Source organism: Bos indicus, chromosome 7 (genome assembly GCF_029378745.1).
Source record: "Bos indicus isolate NIAB-ARS_2022 breed Sahiwal x Tharparkar chromosome 7, NIAB-ARS_B.indTharparkar_mat_pri_1.0, whole genome shotgun sequence".
Lineage (NCBI taxonomy): Eukaryota > Metazoa > Chordata > Mammalia > Artiodactyla > Bovidae > Bos > Bos indicus.
The window spans coordinates 58,461,438-58,472,649 of record NC_091766.1 but is presented as its reverse complement, the minus strand read 5'-3'; positions in this window follow the sequence as shown (position 1 = coordinate 58,472,649).

The following is an 11,212-nucleotide window of genomic DNA, read 5'->3' as shown; positions in this document are numbered from 1 at the left end:
GAGAGTATAAAAAAAGCACAAAATGTTCCAATAAACATGCTGCATGCAGTATTTCACTTAATTCTCTGGTTAATGCTGTGAAATACCTGTAATAATTGTTCCCATTTACATATGAGGGATCTAAGTCTCGCTAGGTGAAAGCATTTTCGAGATCACTTTTATAATTATTGGAACGGAGGCATACTGTCTGCAGAGCCAGCATCTTTCAACACCTTTCTGTGCTGTGTATGTCCTAGTGTCTAAATTGATTCTTGTAAAAAACCTGCACATGACTCTTTCCATTTCTGCCGCCCCTAGTGCCTTAACAGCATGTGTAAGTGCCTTAAGTAAAAAAGTGCTGTTTTATCAAAAGGATCAAGACATCTGCGGAGGGGCAGAGGGGACTGACTGGCTGTCCCTTCTCAGACAAAGGCTGTGTCCATTTTAGTTCCTTTGTGAGCTTCTCCACACTTGAGGACCCTCGGGGAACACAAAAGACTTGGGAAAAGCAAAGAGCAGTCCAGCTGACTGATAAAAAGCCTTCTCTGTGTCCTGTCTTCTGACTTGGACCCCAGTGAATACCATTTGTTTAAATAATGATGAGAACACAATAGAAGTGATGAGGTTGCCAAGAGCCCATCCATTCAGCCTCTATTTGGCTAAGGGGAAAACAAAAGAAAAAGAAAGAAGAAAACCTGATGTGGTTATGACATGGTTCATTGAGCTCAGAGTTCTCCAAACTGAAGTTTGAACTGGAATCCCAGGATCCATCAGTTCTAAGGAATAAAGAAGTTGGCAGATGAACAGGACCTGCCTCCTCCAAAACGAAAGTTGGAAGAGACAGCTGGTGACTACTTAGGAATAACTGTCAGAGCAGCAGACCTCGGTGATACTCCCTTCCTGTTACTGCCTCAGTTGGGGGTGGGGTGGGTAATAGGTGAAGGGTTTTGGATGGCAGAACAAGGGTAAGATACTGACCTATGGTGTCTCTGGATAGAGGTTGGAGGCCTAGCTCTTTCTTGCTCAGATAATGTGCTCTCTCTCTTTTTTTTCCCCCTTTATGGTTGTGCTGGGTCTTTGTTGCTGCACGTGGGCTTTCTCTAGTTGCAGTGAGCAGGAGTGGGGGCTTATTGTGATGGCTGCTCTTGCTGTGGAGGACAGGCTCTAGGCATGCAGGCTTCAGTTGCAGCACGCTAGCTCCGTAGTTGTGGCTCACAGGCTACACAGTGTGGGCTCAGCAGCTGTGGTGCACCGGCTTGGTTGCTCTGCGGCATGTGGGATCTTCCCAGACCAGGGATCAAACCTGAGTCCCCTGCACTGGTGGGTGGATTCCCATCTACTGCACCACTAGGGAAGTCCAGATTATGTGCTCTTGATCAGGTTAATAGTACTTCTTTAAGACTTCATTTCCATCACTGGAAGAAGTAGAGAAAAAATAGCCAACAAGTTTTATGAAAATTCAGTAATTGTATACCTAGAGTGGAAATGGAAAACGTTTGCTCCTCTTGGAAAGCAGAATGCCCACCATTGAAACTGTGCATGATGCATTAATCTCTTCCCATTTCTCCTTTCACCCAAGAGCCCTAAACTCTCCTCCCTATTTTAGCCACATGCCACATAAAATTTTAAAAAGGAGCATGTAGTGCTTAAAATCCAGAACAGCAGATTATGAAAGAAATAGAGATGCTGGTGAAGCCATTATGTTTCGAGCTATCCATGAGGATTAGTCATCCAGGGAAGAAAGGGGGATATTGTTACAACTCATCATGCACCGAAGTTCACAGCTATCCCCATTGTACCCTGAAGCCTGACATCCTAACTTACAGAGGCATCAGCACACATCCCTGGCCTCCAGCACAGGAACTCAGAACTGCCCATTGAGGAATGGCCACTGAATACTGTTCTTGCAGGTGGAGACTGTTGTGACCCAGACTTCTCAGGGCAGGAATGCTGCAGCCCAGCTAGCAAAACTTCTATCTCATAGTGTTGCCAGTTTCATTTCCCTTCAGCCAGTTCTCTGTGTAAACAACAGGAGGCACCAGATGGTGGTATTAAATTTTCCCATTGATTGGAATCCTACACACCTCAAAAACTACACTCACTATCTACATGGTGAGTGTTACCAAACCTCCAGCTACTGGAATATCAATACCCAAGAAGCAGTTGGTAGAAAGGAATGTTGCTTTTAATCAGAATGCCACTACTCTGGGGAGATGGACTCAATGTCTCCCAAAAACTGTTTCCCAAGATTCTGCTTGGCCATGAAAGTTTTTAAGGGAAAAAGAGAAGTAATCCTAATTAATCATTGAGATGGGGGTCAGAATTCTCACTCTTCCCCACTGGGTACAGGCTTGTTGACTTCTTGTGATCTTTATTTTTTTCCACTTTTATTTTTTTTCCTGTTTTTGACTGCACCGTGCAGCATGCAGGACCTTCGTTCCCTGACCAGGGATCGAACTCACACTCCTATCAGTGGAAGCATGTATCTTAGCTGCTGAACTGCCAGGTAAGTCCCTTGTGATCTTTCTTTAGATGCCATCTTTTTCACACAGTTTGTTTGCAAGATCACTGAAGGGGAAGCTAGAGAAGAGATCTGGCCATCTGTTAATCACTCATTCTTAATTTCTACTTCTTTGATCTGTTGAAAGAACCAATAAGTGGGGCAAGATATTGTATGGTCAAAAAATTTGAAAGGTATGCTAGGGTCAGGAATACATAGAATATTGCGGCCCCTGATTTAAAAGTTAGCTCCAATGTAGCTTTGCTTAAATTGACAAGAAAAGGGTTTTCCTGCTGAGAGTGATTTCCTGCAAAGACTTGCTTACAAATGTACTCAATAAATGGAACCACCTTTATAAGGTAAGACAACACCAGTGGGGTGAGAAACTTCTTTCCAAAATAGGAAAAACTTATAACCATGTATAGATTATCATCAAGGCAAGGCCAGGATACTATCCTAACAATGCTCAGAAATATCATCTAATCTCTGTCAGCTTTGTCCAGACTTTAATTTTCTTTAAACTCAATCTCCTTAAGCTGATTCCTAATTAACTTGTTACTCTTCAAAATATCTTCTTTGTCAACTTCCTCATTGTTCCCCTAGGGGAGGAAAAGTAATTTTCCCTCTACTCTTTTAGGTTCTTGGCTGAGAATTCCTGTAATTGAGGCAAACTGGCAGCAGAAAAACAAAAAAAGTTTGATAGTATGTATGGTTTCCCAGGTGGCTCAATGGTAAAGAATCTACCTGCCAATGCAGGAAACACAGGAGACGCAGGTTTGATCCCTGGGTTGGGAAGATTCCCTGGAGAAGGAAATGGTAACCTGCTCCCGTATCCTTGCCTAGAGAATCCCATGGACAGAAGAGCCTGGCAGGCTCTAGTCCTTGGGGTCACAGAGTCAGACATGACTGATTGCACACATATACACATCCATGAAAGAAAGATGCTGTGTTGGGTGGGAGGAGGGCACTTATGGAAGGTTTACAGGCAAAGCACAGTAAACAAGGCTATGGTTGTTATGCAGATATAAGTTGATGTCTTCTCCACTAATAAGAATTTCTGCAGATTTGACCATCCTCCTCTTCTGGTACAGAGACATCTTACAAATAGAGATTTCCCTTGTTAATATAAAGGATAACCTCTGCTTGATTTGCAGAGATTCTCCTGTGTCTTCAACTTTTCAAATATAATCAACCCCAAATAATCTATATGCCAAAGAGGAGTATTTTTGTTACTAAGTCCAAGCTCACTCTGCTCACCACACAATAGACTGATGAATCCGAGCGATGAGGTGTTGAGGCAAGGAAGAAACTTTAATTGGGGAGCTGGCAGACTGAGAAGATGGCAGACTAGCACCTCAAAATAACCATCTTATTGGGGTCTGGATGCCAGGGTCTTTTACAGATTAGAGAGAAAGAAGCCACGAGAAACTAAAGTCAAAAGGCAGAATCGAGAGGGAGATGCAGTGAGGAAGTAAAGTGAAAGGGTCTTCATTCAGTCTTGCAAAACATCTCCAAGGGAATGTCCTGTCTTCAGAAGGGGTGTGTGTTCAGTTCAGTTGCTCAGTCATGTCTGACTGTTTGCAACCCCATGGACCGCAGCACGCCAGGCTTCCCTATCCATACCAACTCCTGGAGCTTGCTCGAACTCATGTCCATCGAGTTGGTGATGCCATCCAACCATCTCATCCTCTGTTACCCACTTCTCTTCCTGCCTTCAATCTTTTCCAGCATCAGGGTCTCTTCAAATGAGTTAACTGTTCACATCAGGTGGCCAAAGTATTGGAGATCCAACTTTAGCATCAGTCCTTCCAATGAATATTCAGGACTTATTTCCTTTAGGATGGACAGGTTGGATCTCCTTGCAGTCCAAGGGACTCTCAAGAGTCTTCTCCAACACCACAGTTCAAAAGCATCAATTCTTCAGCACTCAGCTCTTTTATAGTCCAACTCTCATATCCATACATGACTACTGGAAAAAACATAGCCTTGACTAGATGGACTTTGTTGGCAAAGTAATGTCTCTGCTTTTTAATATGCTGTCTAGGTTTGTTATAGCTTTTCTTCCAAGGAAAGCTTCTATTCACAGGTGGGCAGAGACAAACTACCTTTCCATGAGCTGAACAAAGGCACTTTAGTTTACAGTCAAGCAGAGGGGCAGAGTCCTCCAGGCAAGCCTTTGAGTATCATTATAATAATAAAAGCAAGTCAAAGAAATGGTTTCCAACATGGAGTCAGACTTGGCTTCCTCCCTGCAACATTTTGAGGTGGCATGTCTTCCTTGCCTTCACTTCATTTTCTTTACACTGTTGCATTACCTCCCTTCTATATATGTGGATTCTATATCGAAAGTATACCCAAATTATCCTCAAAAAGATTTGAGTCATCTCATATTATTTAAGTGAACCATGATGCCTCCACCAACAGACACACAAACACATACAAAAAAAATTGTTGTGTAAAATCATGAGTCAGAGGTGAACAATGACCAGGTCACAAAAAAGAAACCAGCCATTTTCTGCCCTCCCCCACTGCTGTGGGTTTACAGAGAAGGATTTGCAGTCCTCACACTAAGAAGCTGGAGAGCATGCTAGGCTCCATGAGAATAAACAAGAAAATAGCAACCAAGGGAATTAGACTTAAGTACCTAAATAATTCAAGTAAAGGATAGCATTTGCTCATTGAGTATTTGAACATGTAAGCACTGGAAATTTTATCTTGGCCCGATTTGATCAATTAAGCTATTTCAGTTCACTCATTTTTGTTTGCCTAACTATAACTATCTGTCCCCAAACTAGGCCCACCCAGGGTGGTATTTCAAGAGAATATAATTCCCCAATTTTGATCTCAGCATGAGGCCCTTCAGAATTTAATCACTGGGGTCCAGAATGAAACAGCACGTAAGAATCCGCTCTTTTAGTTTTCATACAAAGAACTTCCTGGGGCAAAGGCAAGCACCCGATTGACTCAGCCTGCTGTCTTCACCCACTATCGCCCCCACCCTCAAGAAACTAGACCACCAAGCCCTCCCAGTAGAGGCAGAGCAAGTCATTTTCCCCAGGACAGTCATGACTCCCTCTGCCCCTAAACTGGTAAGGGAAGCCACAATGAGTGATTAAGGGTCTGTCCTTGTTTAAAAAGTTATTATCAAGGATTAGCTGGCAATGATATAGCTGGCAAGTTCCTCAGCTGAAAAGAGAAGCAGAGAAGTCTAATTCTATACTCTGTGTTTGTATGCCAGTTTAGAAAAATTCAAATTATAATGATTATGCAAGAAAAACACAAGGTCCTACCAGACTCCTAGAAATGAATATGAAGATACAAACTAAAGAAGCCAAGAACTTCCTAAGAAAAGGTATCTGAAGGGGTCCAGAAGGAACGTCTTGAGGGGAAAAGAAGATAAAGCCAGCAGATTAGGTGATGCTGAAAACTCATCCTCTGTGTACCAGTGCCAAATTGAATCTCAGAGACAGAGTTTTGGGTGAAGTAGAAGAGAATAGCTTTATTGCTTTGCCAGGCAGACAGGGATACAGTGGGCTCATGCCCCCCACCCCCAAACTGTGTGTCCCAACTGGGAGAGTTTGGTAAGGAGTTTTATAGAAATGGTTCCAGGATGGGGTTGTTGGTAAGGATCAGGGGTTCTGCAACGCCTATACTCCTTTAACCTGGTCTCCTGATGAGCTTCTCGAGGTTATCTAGATTGAAGAATGCTAACATCTTCCATTTGTTGGGGGCTTTAGTTCTGTATTGAGCTCAAAGATATTGTAATGTGTATCCCTTGAAGTGGAAATGGCCTCCTTCCCTGGCAGGACCCAGGTTGAGGGTGGGGATTGGTAAACAATGCATATATACAACTGCAGACATACTATGTGCCCACAAAGGAACTTTGGATACACAATACATGTACATATGGGTATGCATGTTAGTTGCTCAGTCATGTCTGACTCTTTGCAACCCCATGGACTACAGCCCACCAGGCTACTCTGTCCTTGGAATTCTCCAGGCAGGAATACTGGAGCGGGTAGCCATACCCTTCTCCAGGAGATCTTCCTGACCCAGGGACGGAATCCAGGTCTCCTACACTGCAGGCAGATTCTTTACCTTTTGAGCCACCAGGGAAGCCCCATATACTACAGTGGACAGAATATGTTTCCACAAAGGAAACATAACTATGGTTGCCCCTTCCTTCTCCAGGGGATCTTCCCAACCCAGGGATCAAACCTGCATCTCCTGTGTCTCCTGCATTGCAGGCAGATTCTTTACCTGCTAAGCCATTGGGGAGGCCATATAACCAGACATATGTAACTATTCGACATAAGTGTAAACACATATTTTATGCTAAGTGTATTCAGATTTTTATGAACTTTTGTTTATATAAAAGAATTAAAGAAGCTTAGAAACTTACCCACAATCCATAACCAAGCTTTGAAGGCGTGTTTTTGGCTCCTAGATTGAAGTTCTTCCCACCACAACTGTGTGGGCCTCGAAGTGTGGGCCTCAGACCAGACATCAGCATCACCACCAGGGCGTGTGTTAGAAATGCAGACTCTCAAGTCCTACCCCCAGGTCTCCTAAATCAGAATCTGTATTTTAACAAGACCCCCAGATGACCTCCAAACGCACTTCCATTTGAGAAGCTGGCATTCCACCATGTCACCTACTTCAACTAGAGGGCATTCATTTCTAGGTATGGCACTACTCTGGATATGAAATAGTTGAGAAAAGTTCTGTATGAAATTTGAAAAAAATCTATGCCGTTTAAGACACCATATGGGATGAAAGAGTAAGCTACAAAGCAGCGTGTATAGAATAATTGCATTTTAAAATCAACTTTATATAAATAAGCATGTATATCTATGCAGAGAATAATGACTGGAAAGATTTAGATGAAAATATTCTCTCTGGTGATGGATTATGGGCAATGTTTTTCTTTTTTTTTTAAGTTTTCTTTAAGAAATACCTGTTAAGTTTTAAAAGTTAGTTTATGGTAATCTTCATTGAATCTAGACAGCTAAGGGAAGATTAAAGTAAGACATAGAAAAACCATAAACAGGCAAAAAAGAGCCCAATAGACTGTCACTACTGAAGTTTTCTGGGATAAAGCCACCAAGCACAGAGCCTCTCAAGCATTCTCACCTTTTAGCCTCCTGCAACCCCTCCACTCCCTGCCAGAAGGGGCTCATTCTTCTGGCCCCCAGGGGGCAGCCCTGTGTAGGTTTCTCCAAACCCAACCCCCTCCTCACCCCCCACCCCCCATCCCTCTCCAGTGTGAATAATCAGGTGTCATGTTAGCCAAAACTCATCTAAAAGCAGGATATGAAAGATTCTGGGCACATTAACAACAAATACTATAGAGACAGCAAGATAGTATTTTACAAATAGAGGCCAAAACCCCAAACAAACAGAGAAGAAACAGAACAGGAACCACTCAACACTGCTCAGCCCTAGCACCAAAGAATCTCTAGCTATAATGGTATCCTTTTTGTGGAAGGATGGGAAAGTAGAGATGGAAAGCGTAAATACAGCAAAGACACTAGATGCAGGTCACATTGCTTAAGGAAAGGCCGAGTTCTGCTTCCTACTTTTTAACCTTGGGAAAGTCCCTTCATTCCTGTTCCTCTATTTCATGCCATTGCCAGTTTCCCAATCCCCAGCTTTGAGAACTGAAGGAGTGCTTTGCTAATTGTCAAGTTTACGAATGTGAGAGTTTCCCTGCTGTTTTGGTCTAAGGAAAACCACATTCCAGGGAGTCTCCTCTCCCCTCAGTTGCCTTCTACAACACCATTTCCTTTCTGATACCAGACCTGTGGCTTTTTCACACATCAAGCAATTCTGCAATGCCCCTGTGTGTCCTACAATTTAACTCTATTCTGACACTGTCTACCTGGAGAGAGCATCAGATCCCACAGATTAAGGGCTCAGTCATACAAGACAGTTCTCCCTCTCCTGCCAATGGAAATCTCATGTTCCAGGTTTCCACCTTCTAACCTAGGGGCTTTGAATCTGAGGTTCTTATGATGCCCGCCTTGCTTTCAATTTATTAATATTTGCTAGAGCAGTTCTCGGAACTCAGGAAAACATTTGCTCACTAGACTGCCAGTTTATTATAAAAGGATATAGCTCAGGAGCAGCCAGATGGAAGGGATAAATGCACAAGGAAAGTTGTATGGACAGGTCTATGGAATAGTCATGCATTTTCTAGACATACCACTCTCCCACCACCTCCAAGTGTTCATCAACCCATGAACTCATCAGATCTTGCTGTTCTTGAATTTTTGTACATCTTTTACTCTCCAGCACGCCTCCCCTTCCCAGAAGTCAATGGGTAGGACTAAAAGTTCCAATTACTTGATCTTTTTGGTGACCAGCCCGATCCTGAGGTTTTGCTGGGACCTCACTCTGTATCACCTCATTAACATAAACTCAGGTGTGATTGAAAGGGCTTGTCATGAATAACAAAGAATAATCTTATCACTTAGGAAATTACAAGGATTTGGGGAGCTTTGTGCCAAGAACCCAGGACAAAGATTAGATATATTTCTGATTATACCACACATTTGCCCCACTCAGATCAGATCAGTCACTCAGTCTTGTCCAACTCTTTGCGACCCCATGAATCGCAGCATGCCAGGCCTCCCTATCCATCACCAACTCCCGGAGTTCACTCAGACTCACGTCCATCGAGTCAGTGATGCCATCCAGCCATCTCATCCTCTGTCGTCCCCTTCTCCTCCTGCCCCCAATCCCTCCCAGCATCAGGGTCTTTTCCAATGAGTCAACTCTTTGCATGAGGTGGCCAAAGTACTGGAGTTTCAGCTTTAGCATCATTCCTTCCAAAGAAATCCCAGGGCTGATCTCCTTCAGAATGGACTGGTTGGATCTCCTTGCAGTCCAAGGGACTCTCAAGAGTCTTCTCCAACACCACAGTTCAAAACCATCAATTCTTCGGCGCTCAGCCTTCTTCACAGTCCAACTCTCACATCCATACATGACCACAGGAAAAACCATAGCCTTGACTAGATGGACCTTTGCTGGCAAAGTAATGTCTCTGCTTTTGAATGCGCTATCTAGGTTGGTCATAACTTTCCTTCCAAGGAGTAAGCGTCTTTTAATTTCATGGCTGCAGTCACCATCTGCAGCGGTTTTGAAGCCCAAAAAATAAAGTCTGACACTGTTTCCACTGTTTCTCCATCTATTTCCCATGAAGTGGTGGGACTGGATGCCATGATCTTCGTTTTCTGAATGTTGAGCTTTAAGCCAACTTTTTCACTCTCCTCTTTCACTTTCATCAAGAGACTTTTTAGTTCCTCTTCACTTTCTGCCATCAGGGTGGTGTCATCTGCATATCTGAGGTTATTGATATTTCTCCTGGCAGTCTTGATTCCAGCTTGTGTTTCTTCCAGTCCAGCGTTTCTCATGATGTACTCTGCATATAAGTTAAATAAATAGGGTGACAATATACAGCCTTGACGAACTCCTTTTCCTATTTGGAACCAGTCTGTTGTTCCATGTCCAGTTCGAACTGTTGCTTCCTGACCTGCATACAGGTTTCTCAAGAGGCAGATCAGGTGGTCTGGTATTCCCATCTCTTTCAGAATTTTCCACAGTGTATTGTGATCCACACAGTCAAAGGCTTTGGCATAGTCAATAAAGCAGAAATAGATGTTTTTCTGGAACTCTCTTGCTTTTTCCATGATCCAGCGGATGTTGGCAATTTGATCTCTGGTTCCTCTGCCTGTTCTAAAACCAGCTTGAACATCAGGAAGTTCACGGTTTACATATTGCTGAAGCCTGGCTTGGAGAATTTTGAGCATTACTTTACTAGTGTGTGAGATGAGTGCAATTATGTGGTAGTTTGAGCATTCTTTGGCATTGCTTTTCTTTGGGATTGGAATGAAAACTGACCTTTTCCAGTCCTGTGGCCACTGCTGAGTTTTCCAAATTTGCTGGCATATTGAGTGCAGCACTTTCACAGCATCACTAGATCCATTCTATGCCCTTCTCTGAGCTAGTCTGTGCCTTGAGATGCTGATGTCTTTAGGTTGTATTGTTCAGACGCCCTCACCAACTGGCTTCTGTTGGGTTTGGCCCATGGGAAGCAGCAATAGGATGTGATAAAGGTAGAGGTGAGGGTATTTGCTCCTTCACTCCCACTCCCTTCTTATCAGATACCTGTGTTACTGTTAAGAATCCTCAAGAGCATGTTGTTCAGTCGCTTAGTCATGTCCGACTCTTTGCGACCTCATGGACTCCAGCATGCCAGACTTCCCTGTCCTTCACCAACTCCTGGAGATTGCTTAAACTCATATCCATTGAGTCGGTGAGGCCATCCAGCCATCTTGTCCTCTGTTATCCCTTTCTCCTTCTGCCTTCAATCTTTCCCAGCATTGGGGTTTTTTCCAATGAGTCGGCTCTTCACATCATGTGGCCAGGAGCACAGGGCCATTATCTACTGTGCAGTGCTGAAGGCTAGAAGGCATCCTCAAGATTTTGGTTGTACTAATCATTGAGTAGTAAGTCTTCTTATTCACTTGCTGCCAAACACTGAACATATAAACCTCAGAACTTTAGGGAGCAGTTGGCATAAGTCTAGTTCCCAGACTGTGAGTGACAGTGCTTGGTATCCAAGCAGCTATGGAAAAGAACACCAAATGTGTATGCTTGTCTGCAGATAGGATAAATCACATGTCACGTACAGAAACTTTGTTATTTTCCAAATGTGTGTAAATAGAACTG